Consider the following 27,704-nt stretch of genomic DNA (forward strand, 5'->3'; position numbering starts at 1 on the left):
AAGACTACCGTTAACTGGTGTCGTCCTTGAAACCCTTTCGATCGAAGGGATAAAACAAAATTCGCTGAAGGAGCTAAAGATCATCCAAAAAATGGAAAAAATCTGGAAAGCTTGATGGCATAAATGTATGACATTTGGTGGGGATTATTTTGAAGGCCATAAAATAAATATTGATGAATAATTAAATATTTTGCCTTTTCTTTATAATTTCCGGGTACTTTTTTGTCACAATGTATAATATATGTATTAAATTTATTAGTGTGTGGGACTACGGCCAGATTCCAAATTACACTAGCCTTCTCTAATAAGGTCCTCTTGTTTGAAATGCTATCAAAAGTTTGACTGGATTTCAAAAGTATCCGAAATATTTTGTTAACTTTTCACATTATAGTTATTATAATTTAAAAAAATTTTATTCTGTATTATGTTTCTGTAGAACTATATTTCAGTTTGTCTTTGGGCATTTGTTTCGATATTGTTGTGTTTACATCGTAAGTTTCTATAATGCATTCAACATTAAGAGTTTAAAATTTTCTTTCTRATTTTTTATAATTCTACTTCGTCTTCGCAATTCTTGAACGTGGACATAGGATATGTATGTTCGAATGCATGTGTGTTTATCGAAAATTCACTATCAGAATGCAAGATAATCACTATGTGCCACGATACTACAATATAGGTATGTATCAATTGCTAACACATCCCACATACATAAAACCTTGGTAAACAATCATTTTGAAACCTACAGCTTGCAATACTAATAAGTTTATCTTTAAGCCACAATAGATCTAGTGATATATTAGTAAGTTTTTAGCAGCTTAAATTGTATGAAAAAGCATTTTTATATGAAGAAAAATAACTACTACCCCATTCTAATTTGTACAAGTCAAGTAGGAAATCAATCCAATCAGTCTACCTTAGACATGTTTTGTTTTGCAGCTGTTGCATTCTTATCAGATTTGAAAATATATCCAAAATATAAATTTGCACATTTCCGGTGAATTTTATTTCCCGTCACCGAAGAAAATGCAAACGAAACCAATTGCAAAAACACAGACGCAATCCTCAAAAATTGCAACTTGCACTGTCGATAATGCAGTGATGTTGCTTAGCCTAGCGCAATACTCGTGATGCACTTCGCGAGACATGTTGCCTTAAGCTTAGAAACATGTTGCGATCAGCATACATACCATACATTTGGCACATACGATATATGTTAGTGGTTTAAGCCTTAAAATATAAAACATTTGCAAAAACGAAAAATGGATATATATTTTATAACAATCATAAAATGCTCACATCAGCACAACATACAATATAAGGATGGATTTTCGTCATTGAGAAGATAGGCATAGAAGATGAAATGAAATAATAAGTGAAGGAGTATGCTTTTGAAGTGCCAGAATTAGTGCAATTGAACGGTGTTAGACTTTTGTATTTTTCTACAGCGAACTAATGCTGATTTTACTTTAAATACAAAGAGCTCACCAGGCACTAAAATAATATCATTACATACACCATAATCAAATAATTACATACATTACCGGACAAAAGCAAGTACATCTTGTAAATGGAGCATATTAAGTGCACATGTCCAGATGAATTTTTGTTCACCTATCCACATCAATGTACACCTTACCATTTTGAAGCCCACTGAGAAGTTAACTTGTCAAATACACACATACGTACATACAAAAAATGGGGGCGTAGAGGTAATTTCCGCATTGTTTACACGCATAATATTGGGAAAGGATTTAACATGGTGAGCGCAAGGACCGCCATAATGAGTGCAAAAATTACAACGGACTAAATGGCCAAATATAAAGGATAAAATTAGCAAAACGACTTAGCAGATAAGACACAAAAGATTGTCGAGTAATGAAGCAATTGAACAATGATGCGAAACGAAAGAAAGAACCGAATTTTCCCATTTAGTGTACCTGTGAGAGGCCATTATAATTTCAAATGCGACAGTGATTGCCATTTCGTGCACTAGTTGCGAATATTGACAAAAGAATTTGTTTCGAATAACGAATGCAGATGCGAAAAGACATGATTCGACTGAAGAACTAAGAATGCCAAGGCGTAGCGAAGTGATTGACAAAACTTTGATTTGGCATTGATGTTTGATTGTCAATCGAATGTTTTACACACACATTAGCATATGCGGTGACTTATACAGTACGACTGACATTGTGCTAGAATAGTCTGTAGCATATATACACATATGTATATACATGTAAAATGAAAACAGACGGGTTTGCCCTTGGGAAATTTGTTTCATTGCCAGGGATACTCTTTCAATAAATTGTGTTTCCAATAAAAAAAACCAGGTGTATTTCCAGTTTCCAATATAAAAGGCTTACGAAATTACACTTTAAATATAGAATATAATTAATTAAATTAATTGACATTTTCAACATATTTTATCAACATACTTATTATGTCTGTTTATAACAAAAATATTCAATTGGCTTTAAATTTAAAAGAAATAACTGAATAAGTTAAACGCTTTTAACTCACTATTGATACATATTTAAGAAGTAGCAGTTGTAGAAGTCAAATACTCCCAGCAGCTGCCGAGGAAGCAATTGAACCAAAACATATAAGACAGAAATGCATACTTACATACACACTTAGCTATATGCATGTATATGTATACGACTACGAATTGTAGACCACCCACAAAAATATCAATCATCAAATAAATGCGCCGCATGCAGGACATGCGCGATACACCGTAGGAGCGAGATACAAGCTTGGATGCTGATAACGATATATTGTACTCATATGCGACAGCATCACACAGGAGGGGGTGGTTTCTGGCTACTGTTTAGGGAGTGGGATCGGGAAAAAGCTTTCAAACGAATTTCCATGATGTGGGAAACTTTTTCGAACTTCAAAATCTGATGTTAGTCGCGGCAATTCTTACAATAAGAACAAAGAAAACTTTAACAAAAATGTATACAGTATTCACTTTGCATGTAGAAAACACATGCATATATATTAGTATATTTACATATATGAATTAACTAGAAAAACTTAAATATATTTATTTTAAATTTAGATTTAGCTGGGCAAATACAGTTCACTAGTTTTTGTGAAGTATGCGAGTACACACATATTTTTTTAGTTTTGAAGCAGATAGACAAATATCTAAAAAATGTAATGTAACTCTTAAAATTAAAAAGGGGAAATAATACATAATGAAATGCAGTTTCTTGTGGCTGAACTATGTATATCTCAAACAGCTCATCGTTCCATCGGATGCGATTTTCACCGTGGCCAACCTACGAAGGATCACAAAGGACCATAAATCTTTCGCAGAGCATTCCTCTCGAAAACTCGTAACGTCGACTCACCAGGACATTTAGAGGGTAACGACTGACTGCTTTTTGACTTTGGTTTGGATTGTTTGGTTTTTGTTCGTCGAGAGAGCACTTTACTTCTCTATTGCCTACTCAGTCCGAAGTAGCACCTGTTGGCAAGAGTTAATCTCTGTTAGATTTCGGGGCTGACATTATTGTTGATGTTAATACTGGTTCCAAGATAGACGAATTATCTCCGACTTCGAAGTTATGTCTCTCAATAGTCCAATCAGTTAGTTGACAGTGGCTTTAATCTTTCACACAATGCGCTCGATAGAACCTTAAACGCGATGTTGAGGAGGCTTAGCCTTCGTAGTTGGCGCAGATTGTGGGGTCTCCCTTTTTGTGGATTGTTTCGGCCCCCGCTGCTTTGTTGTTCTTCGGACGGGTAATTGCTATACGAGTTGTATTAACCCGATTCTATTTTTAACCGACGGACAGAAGACAGATGGAAGATTCTCTCCGAATTTCAAATATGCCATATATTTCACACATCACCCAACATTTTCGGAAAAAAAAAATCAGCTGTGGGCACTGGGGTGCACATATTCAGTACCTAGGGACTCGAACGGTTTTGGTTCCCTTTGAACGGGAAGTGGCATACTTCAAAGGCATTATTCGAATCAAATGGAGTCATTTTAACACAATAATATGGGAATATGAATACAATATCATGTACCCAATTTAGTTGACAGCGGTCGAGCGGGACTAGAGATAAGGGATTTCACTTAAAAGAGGGCTAAACATTTTTAAAACGTGAGCGTGACCCCGCTCTCTTTTTACTATCATGTATATATATCCTAATTTAAAATAACCAAAATCGGTCACTATAAATCCCCGTAAAAATGGATGTAGTAGGTATCGGTAACTCCGTTCACTCCCCATATAACGGTACTGTTAAAACTATTAAAAGTGCGATAAAATAGTGGATAAATACGCCAGAGACGTAAAATTTTAATATAAGTCAGGTTGACATGTTACACAATAAGGTAATGGTTGCAAGAGTATAAAATGTTCGGTTGCATCGGAACTTAGCTTACTTGTAAAGTTTGTAAAGAGCAGTTTTGTATTTTATTTATTTGCATTGGACAATTAATTAAAATTTAAATATTGGCTCTGTGTTCCGATATACATATGAATACTACTCGAAATTTTGTGAAAATAAAATCGTAGATTTTTAAAAACATTTCGAAAAGTATATGTGAGCCGCTGCAATCATTATGATACAAGTTCTACCACATTATTTTATGGAATTATTTCATTTACACTTCACGTTCACTTTCTTATTTGTAAATATTAACTTTATTTGTCACCGAAATTTAAAGTTGAGAGCAGAATTATAATGAAATTATAATATTACAACTTCTTAATTTATTGCTCTCAACTCCCTCTTTTTTTATGAAAGTCAGATTATGTTTCTTTTGAGAATTCAGCTGACAAACGTTCATCATTATGAAATACAGCTAACAAACGAAGTCATTCCTATTACAAAACCGAAGTGTTTGTTCATATATTACCATGCTGGAGCACAACATTGTAAGGGACATCATTGCTCAGTCGATCTTAATGCAGGATGATTTAACGTTATCGAGAACAAAGCTTGAAGCCGATGTTGTAGTAATGCTGTAATAATTGCTTTAAATTGAATTTTCATACTAATTCATTATTCAAACTTGTTACCCTACTTTATAAATTATGTAAATTGTCAACCTGTATACATACATATATTATATTTGCCCAACATATGCATGCTATTTAAGAATTCTCAGATTGCTAAGCACTTTATACATATGTACATATAATGAATGAATAAAGCCGAAAGTATTTTCTTAATAAGACTTCATTTCTATTCTCGATTCTTCTTTTTATGAAATCGCAAGTAACGACTTTTATGTGATTTGCTGGATGTCCCACAATTGGAGTTAAAAGTTGAAAATTTAATTTTTATTCAAAAATTTCCAAAATCTGAATTAAATATTTATAAAAACGTTTATTTAATTTAAAAATTGAAGTAACCAACAAAGAACTTGTTTTCAAATCAAAAACTGAAAAGTAAAAGTTTATATACATATATCTGCCAAAAATAGGAAGAAATGTTAACTTCGGTTGCACTGAAGCTAGAATACCACAATAAAGCAGTGGACTTGATCAATAATCCGTGCCCAATGTCGTGAAGATATGTCATCACTTAAAAACAGTTTTTTGTACAAAATTACATCTTCCGACAAATGAGCAGCTTCTTGGGGAGAAATGAACATGTACAAAATTTCAGAGCGACCTCTCCAAAACTGAGGGACTAGTTCACATAGATACAGACGGACGGATAAACTAACGTGGCTAAATCAACTCAGCTCGTCATAATGAATATTCATACATGTTTGTGTAAACTTTATAGACTCTAAAATGTCTCCTTCTGAGTTTTACTAGTTCAAGATATAAAAAGTAACAACATCTAAATAAGACTAAGATAACCAAAATGGTAGGATTACAGAAGCACAAAATTATTTAAAATTAAGAAAACACATTAAAAAAAAGTACCATTTTAAATTCCGGTTTACAATTAAAAAGTTATTAATTAGAAAATTCGCAATGCATGCATGTTTCGTAGATAAGAACGAATTAAAGTTTAACTTTCAGTATCTATATGTTGGAATTTCGTGGATTCAAACAACCTTACACAAATGGGGACTCCCTAATTCTTCACAAGCCATCTGTTTGTTCTGTTGCTGCAACATGTCTTATGTTGTTAATGAATACGATACTCGCACTTTGGTTGCTGATGTTCACGGTAAAGCGCATATTGAATACGATAGCTTTCATAGTTTGCCTACATATGACAACAAACGCGCTTGTTTTCTGCACTAATTTTAAACTTCCATCTTTGTCGTGTATTTCACTTTTTTGTTTAATTGAAAATCTCGATGCGCAGCAGCCTCACCACATCTGAAACAAAGAATCCCTTTTTAACTCAATTGGTCTCTGGTTGTGCAAAAAGAACTCGTTGATTTATAAGCAGTTGTTTTGAAGATTGAGGYAATGCTGAATACTTTTTGAATAAATTTAAGTTATTTTTATATTTTTGTTTGTTTGTTTTAAATCGTAAAAATGTGTAAAAACTCATTAATAAGATATAAGATATGAATCACCATTTCCAACTGAAGTTGGGGTAAATATCAATTTATATAAAAGAACATCTTCTAGGCATAGACCTAATTACCGAAAGTGTTCTGTGGAACTGAAAACCAGACCTTTGTATCTTCTCTCTGAATTCGTCCTTACTTTTCGGTTTAAGGGCTACAATACTTTCCTTAACAAAAAGTTTTAAAAGTTTTTGATGAGATTCAGATCGCCCGATTACTCTTCCTAAGCCATAATGCTAGCAACCTGATCTGAAAGCCATTGCCTGCAAGAAACAAGGTATATTTCGGGTCGTTCTCTTCTTTCAGCATATGGAAGTATGACCTTATCTAAAACTTTAGCGTATATGTCGCGGTCTATGTCTTCTTGTATCCAAAAAATTGGTCCCGCATTACAAAATGAGAAACAATGCTAATCCATTATATTGCCCCCACAGGGTTTGAGAACCTAGTCGTATAGCAGACGCACATTTTTTTTCGGTCGTAAGACTCACGCGCAACTATCATTTCCTATCCATTTTTTCTTAATTTTCAGCTCCGCCGTAATTAATGTGTCGTTTTGCAAACTCAATACGATTGCATCTATGCTGTTTTCTCAGCATTGGCACCTTTCGGGACCATGTGTCGAAGTAATTTTTCACCACAAGTCGTCTTCTTACTGTTCTTGAAGAAATTTTTGCACATAATTCTTATTGAATGGCTGCAGAGGCCTTTAATGGTGCGCGCAGCGGCAATCATGCAATATTTCGAATGACTTGCGCAGTTATTTTTTTGTAGTCGGCCTATTTTGTTTACCTTTTTTTTGGAAATTTAAGGCATCAAACACAAATATTTGAGACATATTTCGTATGTTTACTATTTGCTTTTACGCATGACTAATTCCTGTCAAAGGCAATATTACGATTTTTTTGGCGCCGCGATTTGATGGTACGGATGGTTAGAGGAGGTCTTCAAGATTAAAAAATGTACACACATATTCCCAGACTCGTAGTTTTCGAGATATTTCTATCTAAAGTTCAAAAATGTTTAAAAACAATGCTCGTTATTTCACTATGGTTAACCCACTTTTCGCAAATTTTTTAATTGATATATATTTAATTACACTGTACATATTCAAATACAGAAAAACTTTACACTAATTGTGTATTTTTTAAGAAATGAAATATACTTTAAAAACTAACTGTGTTGCCATACTTTATGAACTATTGTTTCAAATATTTATATGGATTATATGCCATAATAAATAGAAAAAACTTATTATAGAATGTAAATTTTTTCAGTATTTCTCTCCGTGACTACGAACACCCCGGTGTTGGACCGACCAGGGTTCTTTTTTTTTTTTTTTTTTTTTTTTTTTTTTGTTTATAAACAATTTTTTTTTTTTTTTTTTTTTTTTTGTAAGCGCGGCCGAAGCCCGCTGTGCAGAAAGTAGTTCGACACAAACGAACTATAAACACCTCAGTGATTTTTTGGTAATTTTTTCAAAACATAATATGTGGCAAAACTGATATTTGTCATGTCATGTGATTAAAAATAAAATGAGAGTGAATTGCATATAAATTGTGGAACTTTAAATACAAATATCTCGCAAACTATAAGTCTGAGAAGGGTGTATGAGTGTACATTTTTTAATCCACAGATCATCCTCTTTCAGATTATACCCTCAAATCGCGGCGCCAAAAGAACCATAATCGTACCCTTTCAAATTTTGGACGCACAATCTTTCCTGCTCTGAACAATGTTTTGCTCAACCCATATTTTTAAATAAATTCATAATTGATACAATTATTTATTCCACAGATCTAATTAAGTTAATATAACTACTTTTTACGCTTTTTAAACTCAATATTTTTCATTTATAAAACCATTTCGCTATTGATTCTATTATTTTGTCACTAASCACGATATTTACACTTTCTAAACTGTACTYGACAATACAATATTTTCCTCTTTTTTAAAAGTACATATTATTGCCCTTGTTTTTATGCAGAAAAATTACTACTTAAATGAAAAATTTCAAAAAAATTATGCCAATGTTTCAAGGCAACACCTTTGATTCTATTTTATTGTAACGCAAGATAATCTTGTCTAAGCGTAAGTTTCTAAATATTCAGATAAAAGAATAATGATTATGGCAAATACGTACAATATGTATATATACATATATACATGTGGTTTTAACACAATTTCTTCAATTTTATATTTTGAATACGGTAAAATTTAACGACAGTTCAATGATATACATATATACATATATAGCTTAATACACAGAAAATCAACTTTTCTGAATTTTAAAATTTACTTATATCTAGTTAATAGTTGCTTATTGTTATTTAATAATCGGAAAAGTTCATTGTGATCAACGATCTTCACTCAAAATCATGACTATTACCATTGATTCCGCAGCAAAAGTTGTAAGTACTTCTGTTGCTTCTGTTTTAATTTCGAGCATATTAACCGGCTTAATTATTGGCACCTCCATTTCTTCCTCCTCCTCCAGTATACACGTGCGCATATAATACAGTGTAGGCTAATTTTCATACAACAGTGCTCCCCAATCAGCTTTTTGTCAGGAAGCGAGAAAATTATACCACCACTCTCTTTATCCAAGTTCACAAAGTCTTCCCGTAATAACTACCTGTTTTCCAAAATCAACAAGAAATCCCAGCAACGATGTACACAACCATTACAGAACGAATCAATCCTTCTCGCTCGCACTAATTATTGTGGCTGTTGGCCATTGGCCTTTTCCATTCTTCGCTCGTAAATCAATCACAGAAGGCGGAGCAAACCAGTAGTGCGACCGCAAAAGCAGTATTTTCGAAACCTGGTAAGTGCATGTCATCGCGCTCACACCAACAACTTCTGCGTACACAGTCAATTTAATTTACGATTTTCGAATCTCATCGCCATTCATTGTTGTACAAAGAAGCAGACGTTCTCTTTGGTGAATCACGGTGTACAAGTGCTTTTACCAACTTGTAGAATTTGCTGCTCAATTCCAACGCGGACTTCGAACGGGGAGCTTGCGCGTATTTCAATTGTTTTTGTTACCGATTGTGTTTCTTGTTGGCGTCGCATTTATCGTTCGGTATTAAAGCCGCGATTAATTTATATATTAAGTTACTAAGACGCATGTGTCGTGGCGAAAATATTAAGTTTTTCTGATGGGAAAGCTATTTATGAACAGCAATAACACATTTTCGAAACTACTAAAGATGAAAATAAAACTGGTAAAATTTTTAAATTTAAATATTACCAGGTAGAAAGTGAATTTCAATTCTGATATTAAACATACATAAAAGCATCAACGGCAGAAAATTTTAAATTTAAAAGAAAATACTACATTTTAACTACATACATGTATTAAAAGTTTGGTCGGAAGAAAAATATCAATGTGACATCTACTGCATTATATTGCAATGCAAATGGCTTTTCAATAACGATTTTGAGTGCACAAATGTACATCTATTGTTATTGACTATGAGTGACTAATCAAACTTCTAAACACCCTGTTTGCTGAGATAATGGCTATATGTCAGTAGTAAGCACCGTCTGAAAACGTTAAATATTAATTTGAATACCTATGACGGTGGGAAATGACTCTCTGAAAATAGATTGTATAAACAGTAATATTTAAAACATATTTAGAAAGGTGCATATCAATTTTTTTAAAACACAGAATTATTGTTCAGTATAACCGAGACTAAAATTTAACTTTTAGTGTAATTTTACTTATACAGCCATATTTATTGTTGTAAGATTTTTCCAATATAATTCCTATATACACATACATGTATATACTTTTATGATTTTATTCTCTAATCGAAAACGGCTTAGCTCCACAATTTAAATATTCGCAAATATTGAATGTGATCCTTCAAATGATGCACACCTTCACATTTATTACTTGTGTACGTATACAGCACATGTATGAATAAAACACGCATAGACATTGTGTGATAATCGAAAAATCTAAATTCGAAAATGAAGCAGACAAGCATAATTGAGTATGAATTCACGTACTGAGCATAGTATCTAAGATCGAGAACTAAAATACATACATATACACGTGTATATGTATATAGAGGAAGTCATATAAATTGAGAATCTCAACGCAGGCATTTGCTCTTTATTTTCGAAATCGACAATTTCTGGTTTCGCAGAATTTATTATTCGAATAAATGTACGTATGGACATGTAGACAAACACCACAAATAAAGGCATATCAATTCAATTGAGACAAGCGCTGGTTCACCACATATCATACATGTACCCATGTACAAACAACCACATACTCACAGACTCGAGTCGGCGGGTAGGCCAAAAGACATTGCCTTGGCTTCTTTCTGTACCAATGCGAGTGAGCGCAATGGACGAGCCAGCTCGACCGAAGTAGCCAGGTTGGCATTGGCAGCGCCGTTTCAATGTTGTTATCTTCGTCTTTTATTTTACTGCTATAGAGGGTCGGGCATTCGTCTACGTTGATTCGAATATTTCCATTTTTGCTTGTTCTTAATTTTTTCGATATAAATTTTTTCTCAGTTTTTTATACTCTCCGACCTTTTATAAATAATGTAATGCATTTTATTCAATCCTACTCCCCGCTTCTGCTATAACGAGCGCTCTTTTTCTCATACTCACTTGTACTCACTACCGGAGTCGCGTAGTCCCTGCTACAATTGGATATCAGCAGCTACTCGCGAGTAATACATATTTAGACTGTGTGTACAGACAGCCACACATACGGCTACGTATGTATGCGCTATTGGAATATATGCGGCGCTGCTACAATCGCAGAGCAGAGGAGTTTTTTTATTGATGCCGAGATGTTTGTGATTTGAATTATGTCCAAGTAGTCAAACAGAAACATTGGCGCTTTGAGCACGTATTCTCGGGTTAAACACTTCTAAGTTCAATCAAACTAACTAACCGATGCGATCCGAACAGATCCCATCAGATTGTCGCCATCAGCCATTAATTTAACTAGTTCAGTGTAAAATACTTATGGTAGGCTGCCTGTGCGTAAGGTGTACCGACGTCGTGTATTCCGATAATTAATGATGGATTATTAGCCAACGACTTTAGCCTATAACTGATGGTGATTCAAATCGCATCGCCGTTGATGGCGACTCGTAAATCAAAGCAGCAACAGTTCGCGGGACTGCTTGCAAATTAACGAAACTCCTATTTTTTATACAATTAATAACAATGGATGAATGAAATAAAAGTGATCGTAAGATTCGAATTTAAATGTGTTTAAATTATTAAAGGATACGCGACGGGTTATGTCATGAGAAAAAAAATATATGTAATGTGGATTATTGACGCTTCAATCCTGTGTTTTAAAAAATGAATAACTGAGAAAATATCAAGCTAAAAAAGAAACACGCTCTCAATAAAAAGTATTGCAATATCCAATTTAAATTCGCATAATTCGTCGATAAGCGATTACATCCATGTTTATTTCAAACTAATACGAAATACTATTTCGTTCGAAATATTATTACAAACAGAAAAACACGAGTAAATACAACAGAAACATCCATAATTTTAAAACTCAACAAAGTGAATAGTTGCCTACATTGTCACCATTTATTTAATTTATGTGATCGAGTACAACATCACGCTTCCCCAGACTAGCAGCAAATTATTACATCTATTTTCGCCGCAATAGCACAATGTCGGCATATTGACCGATCAACTGAACCCAAGTATCTAGTTCAATACGGAACAACACAATTGCTTAGAGTTCAGTTGTCAACGACGGGAACTAACCAAACGCCACCATCACTGCAAATCCATCTTGTTGCAATAAAAATATAGTAGCAGGGCGCTTTATCTTCGGCCAACAACTCACCGAAAAGAAAAAGTAACATCTGTGTGTGCCGACCAATAACAATTAGCCACCCGAATAACCGCTACGGGCATTGTGAAATTAAAGTTGAAAATTACAACCTGCAACAACGGCGACGGCGACGGCAGTTAGTGAGAATTGTGACAGTCTCGTTTGATTTATGGCTACATGCGTCTTATTGGGTCATTATATTATGTTTATAATCAATGCTATTTATAGTGAATGGTGTGCATGGTAAACATAGAATTGGTGCAAAAAATACTGCGACAATTTTACAGTTTAATATAGAATTCTTAAACTAAAGCGGAAACAAAAGATAACATACAACAAATACTAATCGTAAACGAAGAACGCGACATCCATATCTGTGCATAAGATTTGCTTAGGTGAGTTCCATCCCAATCTTATAAAATATTATATTATAAATTAATTTACACATCTTTCGGATCGAACACTGTCTTTAAACTTTCTCTGTTGTATTTAGTAATAATTTACGGATGGAGTACTTTTATCTTATATGTACGGTAAGCGTGGATAAAAGGGACGCGGTTGATCCTACCGTAGCAATAATCAGACATTTCGGTAACATCGGTTTAGAGATCTCACATACATATGTAAAGGTTTATTGTGAAATCCGTATAGGTGCAGATATTGGTATATTTTGTAAATTTGGATTACTTTATGTTTAATATATACATTTATGTTGGCCTTATCCAGTGAGTATATTATGCGCTTCAAAGCTTTAAAATGATTTCATTCCTTTACTTGAAGATTTCATCACTAACCGACGCTGATAAAATGTAATTAGTATATGGAACACAAGAGTTTCGGAAGTGAATCAACAATTAATTATTATGATTACGACGGCTTAAAAAGAAAACAATATTACTACAATAAAACCGACGGCTATTAATTGTTATATGTAATGAAGTAAATAACGGATACCGCAAATTATGTTTAGTTGCAAATAGTACGTTTTTAAAACATTATATAAGCCTAATGTGTATTTTGAAAAACAACAACTGAGTCGAAACATTGTTCAAATCAACAGTAAACACGAAAAAGCTAAGTTCGATTGCATCGAAGCTGTAATACTCTGAACAAATAAAATATTTATCCAATCAAAGACTTGATTTTAATAGCTCAGTTTGTATGAAAGCTATACGCTGTAGTAGACTGATATTTTCTAACGACTGAGCAGCGTGGCAAGAAGGAGACACGAAATTTCAAATCGGTACCTCAAAAACTGAAGGACTAGTTCACATATAATAAACGAAGCACATTGTCTCAGCTGTCATGCCGATCATTAATATATGTAGTACATATATTATAGGGTCTCGGACGTTTCCATCTGGATTTTACCAGTTTCATTTCAATACCCTGTTCAAGGTATAGTGAACTTTAAAAAAGCACACGAACACATTCACTTTTCCCTCCGCTTATAAAACTTTCCAGTTTTTCTATAAGATAATTTTAGATAATTTTGTAATTCGCAAGTACGATTTTTTTAGTATGCTGGGCGTTTTAAGTAAACGAATTTTCTTATTTACATTATTATTGTCACTTTAGATTATTTTAAAGTAAGCAACTCCAAGAAGTCGCAAATATTATCATCCGAAGGAAAAACTACATATATTGGATCTAAACTATTGTTAATTAACATTGAATATAATCGCAATCCATTGGCTTAGAAAGATTTCACTGGGGTCAAACTCATTATGATTAAAAGTATTAAAAATCGCCGTAACATTGTTATACGTCTACTGCGCTTAGGAAGGCTCGCGTGTCACTTATCGGKGAAAAACTTTTCACTTCATTAAAATGAATGCATGTGTTTTCAAAATAATTAAGATCGAAAGGGCGAATGTTGCGGGGAAAATAAAGTGAAACAAATAATATACACAAAACTATATCTCGTACGTTGCTAATACATATAAATATATATTTGCATATATATGCTAGAGAGTATACTTTACATATTAAGACAGCTCAAATAGGGCTAATAAATTTTATTCAACTATCTGCGCCATGCTAAGCAGACCTATAGTCTTATGAAACGCTGTGTACTGCATTTTGGGTAGAATACAATACGATTACGATTCGATTTACCGAGTGGAGGTAGTCCACCTCTGATGTATTGCATTTTTGGAAGACAGAGAAGTCATGCTGATCACAGTTTGAACAGTTTCTTAATGCGGGTACGCGACTAAAAAGTAGCATATGTAAGTATGCCGATGCATACCAACATAATTCAAATATATTTCGATTTAAACACTATTCAGAGAAAGCGGATGTTAACGCGCTTACTTAAATAGCAAGATATTATGCAAGAACTCCTCATGAATGTGAGTACGCAGAAGACTCTAATTTCATAATGTAAACCAAAAATGAAACGCACATGGTGTTCAAATAATATGTGCTAGTCCATAGCAGCATTGAGGGAATGAGTGAGTGAAAGTGAAAGTATTTATTTCTTTAATCCATATGTATTCACAATATGCATACATAAATAGATTGTTAAGCCAATTCTTTAAAAGAGGTAAAATTAGGCAAAAAGTCCCTTCTCGCTGTTCTTTACACACTGTGCACTTAGCAGATATCCAGCGGGTGGTATGCAAATAAATGTTCAAAGATATAAGCACTGAGGCACTCCAATTCATTTAGTCCAAACTATTGCACAATGTGGCTAAACAAATGTCATGCGTGCTAGATTAAGTCAATTACGAGAAGAGACTCACTAGAACATCGCATTGTTCGCTGATCAGAAAATGAATGGCGCCTTGATGTTTGTGTCTCATCGATTGGCAAATTTCGTCGCTTAAAAAAATCTAACTCTGTCTTTCCTTTTATTTTCTCTTATTAACAGAAATTGTTTCATATTTTTTCTGCACCACACGAAAGTGGCCGCATTAGTAAGTCGATTCAAATTTTCAAGTTAAAATTATAATCAGAACGTCAGAATCCGTTCTTCCGTTGAGCTAACTTTTACACAACAGACGCCCAGATACAAGCTTTCTTTTCTCAAAGTACCTTACCATTTTAAGTCATACATAGTATGTAATAGTATTCATCGCCAATTATATCAAAGAAATCAAACCTATATTAGGGATGCGCAGCACATAATAAAACTTCACATTTCAAAGGACATTTCACCTTAGTCCTTTTCTGGTTATAAATCAGAAATGAAAACGACATCAGACATCACGCAAGCTCTTAAGAGACTGATATTTATTGTCCTTGTTTTTTCTATGACAAACTTTCATAACGAATGCGGTGCTGCAACTTATTCGGAAAGAATTTTAAGAGCCAAATATTGTACAATAAGTGACTGAGTACATTTGTTTACATTAACGACAACGCTCAGAAGCCTGCACGCTATCCAAACGCAAATTATGTAAGGAAACAACAGCAAATGGCTCAACGAAGTTAGCAGAAAATCAAAATGTGCGAAATTCATTTCAAAACAAGAAACGATTTTGATCGGCCGGTTGTATGACAGCTATGCATATCTTATAACGGTGTGATGTGACCAATTTATTCGTAAATTGTAACATTGCTTTGAACAATAATCCATGCTAAACTTTGTGAAAATAAATTGTTAAATAAATTGGCTTTCCATACAAGGAATTGTTTCCAATTGTTTAGTATCTATCATATATAGTATATTTGCTATAATGGTCCGACAAAAGCAGTTCTCCCAAATAAGCAGCTGTTCGAGGAGACAAGGACGTGCGAAAGATTTTATTACGACATCTCAAAAACTGAGCGACTAATTCACGTATATACTGACAGACAGACAAACGGCCATGGCCAAATTAATGTAACTATGTACATGATAAAGAGTGTCCGACATTTTATTCTGGGTGCTACAAACTTCGTTGCAAACTTACTCATTTCAGAGTATAAAAATCAGAAACAAATTATTAATGAAGAAATTAGATAAACTTCATGTATAATAAAGCTTACAAACAGATACATATGTGCAAACGTAATTAAAAAACAAAGCAAGTATTACAAAACCATTATAAATTCGTTTGACACAACATTTAAAAAGGAAACTGTTTTTTATTAGTCGACTTCAACACCATAAAACAACATACTTAAAACATATTCTGAACTTGGCGCATTCATTGAGTTGTCTGTCTCAGGAATCCCACAGTTAATTATAAACCCATAAAAATTGAGTAACAACAGAATTGTTGAGTTCAATTCAATATGGCATAAAATGGAAAACAAACTCACAAAAACAAAAAGGGCACAATAACCACAACAAAGAAAACCATTATCACCCACTTCGGCCTATCCATAACCGCACATAAAGGATAACAATGGCCACCATGCAGTGCTATCTTCGCCTTGAGGAGACCCATTTCGGTTGTTCGAAACCGCACAATTACCATAAAATAAGCCATCCACCAATAATAATGACGCAAAAATTGAAAAATCATTAATGTCTGAAAATTATGAGTACGCACAATGGAAACAACGACAACCGGACAAAACCCAACATYCAGTCATAATGTATTTAAGAGGATACCAACAACAAAAACTAAGCATTCATGAGGCAAACCGAAAAATGCATAAAAAATATTTATGACTGTTTTTACGAGGTGCTTACAAATGTTTATGGATTTTTAATGGGCTGCGAACAAACACAGTAACAAGTATTCGACATGAGCTCACACTATTTGATGCCTGCCTGGTGTGGCCAACACAAAGTGTGTGAGCGGTGCGGTGAATGCGCGTGCGCAACTGCCTTGAAATTCATATTTCCATTTATGAACTGTTTGTAAATACACATCTTCTCGTATATGTATGTATATATCTACATGTAATGTGGTGTTGGTGTGTACTTACTGTATGAAGACCCATTTTGTATGCGATTGATAGTGAGCGAAACACCGCCCATATTGACAAATATGCAATAACCTTTTTTTACTTTGTAAAAAATTATGATTTATTGAATTCATAAAATCAAAGTTAAGTGTACATACATATATCGATAATAAAGATAATATAAATTAAATATATACATATTCGGGATGCTTAGCAGGTTGTACTTGCACTAGTGTATAAGTACTTTAAATATGCACTTCAGGGAGTAGTTCTCCCATATACAGACGGAGTATTGTCTCGTAATACTCATCATTTATACACAGATGTACATACAAATGTATTTTAAAGTGTCTCCGTCGCTTCACTTCTGGGTGTTACAGACTTCATGACTAATTCATATACCCTGTTAATTGTATAATATAGTATAGTCACGAGAAGCAACTTAAAAAGCATATGAGAGTGAATTTATATATTAAAAAACTTAACTGAACTCTTTCGCTTAAACTGTAATTGCAGAATTTGTAGATAATATTATTTAAAGGTTTGCATATTTTTATAAGAATGCCCAATTTTCTTTTATAATCGAAAACTAGACTTAATACATTTTAAGTAAAGTCTTCATTGAACGATATTTAGTCTTGCCATTCTATTAGTGCTAGATATCTAAGTGCTTTAAATATGTTCGTATACATATTCATTGACATATGTACATTACATATGTCTAAAAATATTTTATTTATTATTAATATTTGTGTTTTTCATTTCAGTTACAATATGCCAATTTTTTTCTTTTGCTTAGCCGGCATTTTTGACATGTTTATGCATTTGAAGGATTTTAGATTAATTCTGTGCGCATGCCGCATATACAGTGGTTATAGTAATCACACCGTAAGTTAAGAAAAATATATATATTTACAATCGATTTAATCCAATGAGGTTGCGAAGGTACTAATGGGAAAAATATAAGAAAAGTATCTTAACAATCTGTTTGGAAATATTGTACCAAGTTTTGTCAGACCTCGACTCTACCTACCTTTGCTGTAAAAATACCTTTGCATTGCCCGAGGTTCAAAAAGCTGATTTTCGATCTGTCATAAGTTATCGATTCCGTGTCTTCGTAATCAAGTTTTACATTGTCGATAGTTACGCTTAGGATCGTTTTCCTGCTGAAAGCTCCAGTTAAGTGGCATTTTCTCTTCAGAATACGGTAGAAACGTGTTTTTTTTTAAATTTCGATGTAAACAAACTGGTCCATTATTCCATTTATTCTATGAAGAGGTCGAATCCCGTGCTTATAGAATATAACATTGACTCCAATTAACTCCAATTGAGATGAGCTAATATGAGCCAGGCCTTTCTAAAAGAAAAGCCTTTCTAGCTGGACGAAGACAAAACAACCAGACCTCAACAGCTCGCCTTCTATTTGTTCTTGCATTAACTTTTAACAAAAGTAGAATCGATTTGGATAACCATTTTGATCAATAAATCGCCTCTTTATGTAGTTTTCGCTGTCTTCCTCAGCTGTCCCCAGTAAGTTCACTGCATGCATAATCTGTTTTCCAAGCACTTATTTTTAAAATCGGATGAATAATTATTTTTGATTATAAACACTTAATAGCAACTGAACAGTGACACCGTCAACAATCTCTTAAAAAAACTCTCAATAATGTTTGCAACGGTTTATTGTCAACGTCTTCGACGAATAACGTACTTATGTAGTAGCGTGATAATGCCTTTCCTAATAAAATCTAGGGGCCGCTTAAGTTTTGTCCACTCAAATTCATACCTTTGAGAAGTTTTCTAGTGTAAAATTTTGTATCTCGAAAGAATATATGTATAACCTACTAAAAACAAAGTATACTACTATACATACATATATATCTGATCCTAATAATTTGTAGTCAAAAGTTATGTAATAACAGTTATTTTCTGTTTCTGAACTTATTTATTCTTTCGTTGGACTTTCTAAAAATACGCATTTAAGTATTTATGTATATTTTTTCTTTGACACAAAATGATACGTCAAAAAATTTACATACTTTCACAACTAATGAACTTATGAAAAACCCGCCAAATAAGAAATACAGAACTGTCACATTATGTGAACCTTCTTCAAGTGTCGATTTCTACTGATTTATAGTATTACCTAAACCGATTTTAGTTACTGAAATGAAAAAAATGTTATCAAAGAGGATTCGCTCTTACCTGTTTTATTTCAAATTCGTTCTGCGGTTTAATTATTATCACTTTGCACAAAGGTCTTTTAATCGAAAATATTTACTTACATAAATGAAGAAGGGTCGACCCTATATCGAAATGCAATTATGAAGAAAACAAATAAAAAATGTCATATGGGCGTAAAAGACCTTAACAACAGTATAGATATGTATTTATTTAATATATATGTATGTATATGTATATACATGTATGAGGAAAAGTATATTCATGAACATATGATTGTCTATTTAAATACACATGCCTATTCACCTTCGAATAAACACACACATACATATTTAATTCACTACTTTTAGCCGTCATACTTACATATACGAGTACACATGCACGCGCATCTGTGTATACTTCAAGTGCGAGCTGCAAATGTGAGGAAGGAAACGAATAAATGCCCAACTGTCGCAGAAACGAATTGAAATAATTTATTACTTTCTCATAAGACAATCAAGCGCGCAGACAAAAGCCGACTTTGAGTTAGACAGTGTTAGTTGCACAAACAAACAGCCATAGATCCGAGAAGGCAGCTAGTAACTATTGCGTCTGCGCGCACTTTTTTTGTTTGTATCTATCGTACTGTATATGTAGCTAATGTGTAGATTCTTATATGACTATAAGTACATAAATATTTATGCTAGTATTTTAGCGCCAATTTAATGAAACCCTCGAGCGCTTTGCGGTGCTCAGAAATTTCTTTCTAGTTCATTTTCATTTRCATTCAAAATATTTATTATTCATGGATTTAATTAACACCAATTGAACTGCTTGTCGCACGAACTATTACTCTTTAACAGAACGAAAGCAATTCCTGACGATCGAAAATAAAATTTATGGGCATTTGTGGGGACGTCGCTTATGGCAAAATTCGAAGGGAATTCACATTGTGTTATATTCTGCTTCTTCTCCATCTCAAAATAAACGTAATTTTAGATTTTAGAAAAATCTATTGTACTTGCATACGGAGCATGATGTAGTCAGAAGTCTCTAAATTTTACTTCAGAGAGATTGTTTTTTGGATTATATTGTTTAGTAAATTAAATAATAAATTTCACGAATAATACAATGAAGSCACCATTCACATACTATTAATAAGATCTAGATATTATTCTTATTCTTTTAGTAGATGGCTTTAGTAATCCGTATTTCATATTGCATACCTATAAGTACGACCGGCTGTTGGAAAGATAAGTTTTCGTACTAAGAAACTTCTCAGGCAGCTTCGAAATTGCTTAAGTCAGTATTGTGAAAATTGGTTGACGCTCTGGAAGGATTTTCTATGTGTCTGGTGAGTTGTCCAGGAAATCATATACTATCAGCTGCTCCTCTATGGTCAGACTTAATTTGGACTGATCGGTTGGGATAATCATATGAGCGTAACACCCAGTGATTACGACCTGTTCCTGCCTTTCACAAATGGTTTTTCAACTGTCCTAATATTTTGCCAAAAGGAACAAGGATTTCTCAAGAGTGTCATTATGAAATTACCCTCAATATGGTAACAAATTTTCGAAGATCATGTTCAATTAAACACACAAGCAAGTACACTTTAAATCAAAAGTGGATTCAACAAAACACAGAAACGCACTCCAATTACACTAAATGTAATATATATGTTATAAATTGTTATGTTCTCATTAAAAAAAGATAATAACGATAATTTTCAAAACGATCACGAATTTCCACTCTAATCAATTTTTACTTGACATAATCAGTTATAGTTAGAGAAAACAGGCTGCCTACCTCGCAACGTTACGATCGACCACAACACGTGCGGGATGGGATAGATACCGAGAGTTTAAGAGGGAAGCGAGACGCATTTGCAGACAGAAAAAAAAGGGGCCGATATGCGTGAGTACGAAGAGCTTGATAAGCTGGCCGACAGGGGTAATGCTCGAAAACTCTACGAAAAAATTCGGCGGCTTACAGAAGGTTTTAAGACCGGAGCATCCTCTTCTAGAACATCCAAAGGTGATTTAGTCACCGATGCCCAAAGCGTACTTAAATTATAGAGGGAACACTTCTCCAGCCTGCTGAATGGCAGTGAACTCACAACGCCAGGAGAAGGCGAGCTCGCTTCCACAATCGACGACGATGGAGCAGACGTTCCATTGCCGGACCAGGAAGAAGTTCGAATAGCAATTACCCGCCTGAAGAACAACAAATCGGCGGGGGCCGGCTGAGCTATTCAAACACGGCGGCGAAGAACTGATAAGGAGCATGCATCAGCTTCTTTGTGAAATATGGTCGGACGAAAGCATGCCCAACGATTGAAATTTAAGTGTGNAACACGGCGGCGAAGAACTGATAAGGAGCATGCATCAGCTTCTTTGTGAAATATGGTCGGACGAAAGCATGCCCAACGATTGAAATTTAAGTGTGATATGTCCAATCCTCAAAAAAGGAGACCCCACAATMTGCGCCAACTACCGTGGGATAAGCCTCCTCAATATTGCATATAAGGTTCCATCGAGCGTATTGTGTGAAAGATTAAAGCCCACCGTCAACAAACTGATTGGACCTTATCAGTGTGGCTTCACACCTGGAAAATCAACAGCCGACCAGATATTCACCATGTGCCAAATCTGGGAAAAGAACCGTGAAAAGAGAATCAACACTCGCCACCTCTTCGTCGCTTTCAAAGCTGCTTTCGACAGCACGAAAAGGAGCTGCCTTTACGCCGCGATGTCTGAATTTGGTATCCCCGCAAAACTTATACGGCTGTGTAAGCTGACGTTGACCAGCACCAAAAGCTCCGTCAGAATCGAGGAGGATGATATTGATATCATCGGCCTCAACACCAGCGCCATTACTTCTGGTTTCTCCAGACTGGACAAGGAAGCAAAACAAAAGGATCTGGTTGTGGAGTCTGGAGGGTGAGACGAAATATCTCCTGTCATCAAACAAACAATCGTCGCACTCGCGACTTGGCACTCACGTCACTGTTGACGGTCATAACTTTGAAGTCGTAGATAATTTCGTCTATCTTGAAACCAGTGGAAACACCACCAACAATGTCAGCCTCTTAGTAGACAATTGAGAAATAAAGTCCTCTCTCGATGAACAAAAACCAAACTCTACAAGTCACTCACTACAGGGTGCAGAGCCTTGCACGATGAAAACAACAGATGAGTCGTTGCGAGTTTTCGAGAGAATACGAGAGATATACGACGACATTGACATAGTTCAGCGAATTAGAAGACAGCGGCTACGCTGGCTAGGTCATGYTGTCCGAATGGACGAAAATACTCTAGCTCTGAAAGTATTCGACGCAGTACCCGCCGGAGGAAGCAGAGGAAGAGGAAGACCTCCACTCCGTTGGAAGAACCAAGTGGAGAAGGACCTGGCTTCGCTTGGAATATCCAATTGGCGCCACGTAGYGAAAAGAAGGAACGACTGGCGCGCTGTTGTTAACTCGGTTATAATCCCGTAAGCGGTGTGTACGCCAATCAAGAAGAAGAAGAAGTCAGTTACAAATACTAAATTATTGATTCTATTTTCAGAATATTTAATGTAATGCAAACTCTGATTCTAATTTCTGGAAATTCTAATTACTGAGGGTTCTAATTTGCGAGCATCGACTGTATATACATCCTTAGGACCTCAACTAAATTTTTCCCTATCACACGGTTCGAGGCTGTTGTATTGTCGCGAGCTCGCGACGTTATTTTGACATCATCTAGTTCTAACCATACCGACTTTCTGACTGTTTCTATCATCAGGGACGGTGTGATTTCCACCTTTGTTTGTGGTATTATCTAAAACTAACTTTTCCTTCTTACATTAATACGCCGTGACGTTTTTGCAACTGAATAGAATTTAAAATATGCCTGTGATCAAATTGAAAGGAATTTTTAATTTATACACTAAGAAGTGCGATAATGCACCATCTCATAATGCATTGGTTAATCGTGATCATTTCGCCACATTTTCAACTAATATCGTTGCGCAACCACCGCATCCGCTTGATTTAGTTTCGTGTAACTTCTGGCTATTCAGCAAATTCACATGACCACTCCGAGGGCACTGTTTTGACTCAATTGAGGATACAAAAGCTGTATCAAAGAAGGCTCTGATGGCCATATTACAGCGGGAGGAGATTACTTTAAAGTAGATGAAATGAACAAAATTCACCTTTTAATTTGATCACAGTATATTTAGACTAATTAGGTTGGAAATTCAATTATACCCCRTCAGCGATGGCGTAATGGCAACTTAGCAAATGTTAGTTAGTCAAAAACCTTTACAACCACAACTATGTATGTACACACTACAGTTACATATAGTGCTCTTTGAGGATAAATGTAACCATTTGAGCTGTGTTGAGTAATAAAATCCAATATATATGTTTGTATATTTCCTACATCCGCATTCATACAGCTCTTATTCACTGATGGGTATTCGCACTAACACAGCCAACTAAAGCCGAGAAATGTTTTGCCTTTTTGGCAAATTAATCGATAATACCAGCCTAGCGAACCCGTTTTAGCTTCTGCACTTCTTCTATTCGACTACATTGTTTCCACCGCTAGCGGCTGCCATTGTCACTATGGAGTTTATTCTCATTACATCACTTGCCGTTGTTTTGAATGAACTTGGAAGCAAACTATTCAACGTTGCCTCACTTAACCTATATGTGGATTCCACATTGTTGCTTTTCAAAGTTAAGGTAAGAACAGGTGTTCTTGAGTACCCAGATAAAAATAAAATTCATTACAATTTATAAATAAAATTGTAAATTAAAATGTTCATCTTATAGAAAACTCTTCATGTGACCTTAAAAATATTACAGATTTTAAAACTTTCGGAATTTATACATATTCAAGGGGGGTTCCAAAGTAAAGGACAAGAACAAATGGTTTTTTCGGGCAAAATCAATTTATTCTATTCAAAATAGTCTCCTTCTGCTTCAATACAGCTTTTTGCATGATCCAAAAGCATGTCGAAGGAGTGTTTTAGCTCGTTGGCCGCTATAGCCGCCAGTATGCCGGTGCAAGCCTTTTAAATGGAATCTACGTCTGCATATCGCTTTCTTTTCGGAGGCAAATTCATTTTTCCAAAAAGGAAGAAGTCGCACGGTGCCATATCAGGTGAATATGGGAAGACGTTAATAGTTAAAAGCTGATTTTTTGTCAAATAATCGCTCACAAGCGTCGCATTATCGTGCAACAAACGCCAACTTTCGCGATATTCGGGCCGAACACGTCGATTACGGCGCACCAAACGCTTCAAAACTCCAAGGTAAAATACCGCATTAACGTTTTGGCCGGTTTGAACAAATTCTTTGTGGATAATACCCTTGGAATTATAAAAACATAGCATTGTCTTCACTTTTGACTTCTCCACGTCCAATTTTTTGGGTTTCGGGTCGTCCGGTGCCTTCCACTCAGCACTCTGGCGTTTAGTTTCGGGATCATATTGGGAACACCACGTTTTGTCACCAGTCACAATATAGTGTAGGAAGTTTTTGTCCTTTTTGACTTCTTTAATGTTGTCTTTCGAATGTTGAATTTTGAGCAATTTTTGGTCGTCAGTCAATTTGTGCGGAAGCCCAAATGTTCGGTCAAAATGCTATAAATCAATGCTTTGGAGATTTTCATGAATTTTAATGATGATTTCGGCTGATGTTTGATGAATTCAGGCACAGTTTCGATGGAATTTCTTGTGATCACGGATTTTGATTGGCTCATATGTTAATCGTCATTTATGTCTTCACGGCCACTCTTAAAACGTAGCCATAAACTTGTTTCATCAATTGAAACGTTTCGGTAAAAGTTTTACCAATTTTAAAACAAAAATTAATGTTGGCTCTTTGTTCTAAAGCTCATTTTCGCACCGATAACACAATCATACTGACACTTAAAACGCAATAACTTCACTTGCAACTTATGAAATGTCATAAAATATTTACTGAACAATCGATGAACATAGCACATTCTAACGCACCAGTCGACATCTACATGGCGCAACCAGKGGCGCTAGATTCAAAAACTTTACTTTGGAATGCTCCTTGTTTAACATGTTTTTGGAACTCAACGTACAACGTATATAAAACAAGTAAGGAAGGGCTATTCTTATACTCTTGCAACTTGCATGCATCAAAGCCAAGAAAATACTGTGAGGTGTAAAACCGATCATATAGAGTAAAGTCAGCTGAATGTTCAAAAATCCCGAAAATAGTTATATAGGGGATAGGCCACGTTTTAGCTCAATTTTATTTACTTTAATTTCGAAAATGTTTATATTAAGTATACGTGGGCTAAGGGAAGTATTGGTCCGATTGGTCCCATTTTTGACACACCATTCTATTTATATCATATATATACTACCGGAGTAGCAGGTGCTTGAACAGTTTTTATTGGATTTAAACTATTTTTGGTCATAAAGTGACACACACTAAAAACATTATTCGTGCAAAGTTTTATTCTGTTATATTAATTACTTCTTGATTTGTGCTCTGGAAACTGAACGAATCAAGTGGAATTTAAAATAGCGCTATATGGGAAGTAGGCGTTATTGTTGCCCGATTTCGTCCATTTCCACAATGTGACTTAAGAATGCCAGAAGAATGTCACGTACGAAATTTGGTCGAAATCGGTCGGTCGAGCTCCRAGATATGGGATTTCACAAAACAGTGGGTGGTGTCACGCCCATCGTCCAATTTTCACACCAGCTCTCTTAAAGCTCTCTCATATCATCGCGCTGGTAAATAGCGCTTTAAGTATTTTTTAACGGTACCGTTATTTGGGGAGTGAGCGGATCTATAATCCGATTTCATCTATTTTCACACTGGGRGTAGAAGTTTTTATAAGATTTATACTTAACAAGTTTTATTGTTGTAGCTTGAGTGGTTTAGGTATGTTCATTAAACTTTTGAGCCACTTCCGAGATACCCTTGCAACTGCGATCCTCTGCACCAAATTACAAATTTATATCTTAATTTTGTGCTTAGTTATGGCACTTTATACGTTTTTGGTTAATGGCGATTTGGGAGCGTGACGGTAGTCTGATTACACCCATCTTCGAGCTCGTATATTTTTTTGTACTTGGTTTGCATGAACGGACGAACGGAGGCGCGAACATCCAACAGAATTTCAACTTTTCTCATCATCGTGATCATTTTTATATATAACCCTATATCTATCTTGCTATAAATTATAATATTATGTAGTAACTGGTTGCAAGAGTATACAAATTGTAATTACAAATTGGGCACAATTTTCTTTAAACATTTTACAAAAACCTTGTTCGGTTATCAGAAATGATTTGAATAAAATAGTGTCCGTGTCCGGTCATAGGAACATACTCATTACCGGTTATAGGAATTGGTTTTGTATGAAAATATTGGAGAAAACGTCGGGTTCATAAATATTGTCCAGTTATGAGAGGTATCAGGTTATAAAAGGTGTCCGGTTATACGGGCTGCCCGTATTTGGGAATTTCACTGTATTCGCATATTAACATATTAAGCAACGTACGTTGCTGTTATAAGTAGATATACTGGTATACTAAGTATGAATGTTAATGCAGCTCAGTAACGATATAACCTTAACGTTGAACAACAAAAGCCTGGTGTTGCCAGTGGCATAAATTGCCCACTGACTCTAAATTATAGGTTCTCTCTCAATAACGGAGCATTACCTTTATAACAAAAATGAGACAAAGAAAAAAGGCAAAAACATATGATTGAGCAAGACTTACCCCTTCGACTAAACCCCTTTAGATGCCCTCTCGATATTTGGATGTTACTTAAGTGTAAAATAAGTATTTTAATGGTTGGATTATGTTTCTTCATTCTAGCGTTTAGTAGTATGAGTTAGAGTTGGGGCGGCTTTATATTCCCGTTTCCACCGAAACAGGTTGTGCGCAGGAGAATAAAGTGTTAATATTTTTTTTATATACATACTTCCTTGTTCACAACAAATTCACTTGAAAACACGTACTTTCTTGTTTGAGTCTACTTTCCTTTTTCCTGTTTTTTTTTAACGCTGTTTCGTTTGTCTGTTTCTTATTATTAATACCAGTCAACGAATATTGCGGCTAAGAGTTTTCAATAAGCTTTCAACTGTTCTGGCGTGTGCGTTTGTACACAAAAATTGTACCCATCTTAAATTCTTAAATTAATTACTTGAAGGTATTGACCCATTACAATGATTGTATTTATTCGTTTGAACAATACTCTAACTACTATAGCGATATTAATAGTAGAAATCAATTTAGACTAAGAACAAGWAAATTAAGGATAAGAGTTTTGAAACGAAACTGAGCAAGGCTTAAAAT

At 34.8% G+C, this 27,704-nt stretch overlaps 1 protein-coding gene across 6 annotated transcripts in view; it reads left to right on the top strand.

Moving 5' to 3' along the window:
* Positions 1 to 27,704, top strand: part of LOC108968152 (homeotic protein Sex combs reduced) — a 76,115-nt gene that overhangs the window by 12,901 nt on the left and 35,510 nt on the right. Inside the window, exons 1-2 of one of the 6 annotated variants that reach the window (XM_018931954.1) lie at positions 9,523 to 9,738; positions 11,456 to 12,748. The exons of 1 other annotated variant lie outside the window; for it this stretch is intronic. The gene's annotated coding sequence lies outside the window, so the exon portion shown is untranslated. Of the gene's footprint in view, positions 1 to 9,522; positions 9,739 to 10,075; positions 10,161 to 11,235; positions 12,749 to 23,977; positions 24,094 to 27,704 lie in introns of those variants that run through there. 4 more of the 6 variants (XM_018931955.1, XM_018931956.1, XM_018931953.1 and 1 more) reach the window with 4 other exon arrangements.

Source organism: Bactrocera latifrons, unplaced genomic scaffold (genome assembly GCF_001853355.1).
Source record: "Bactrocera latifrons isolate USDA-ARS-PBARC rearing strain unplaced genomic scaffold, ASM185335v1 scaffold_205, whole genome shotgun sequence".
Taxonomy (NCBI): domain Eukaryota; kingdom Metazoa; phylum Arthropoda; class Insecta; order Diptera; family Tephritidae; genus Bactrocera; species Bactrocera latifrons.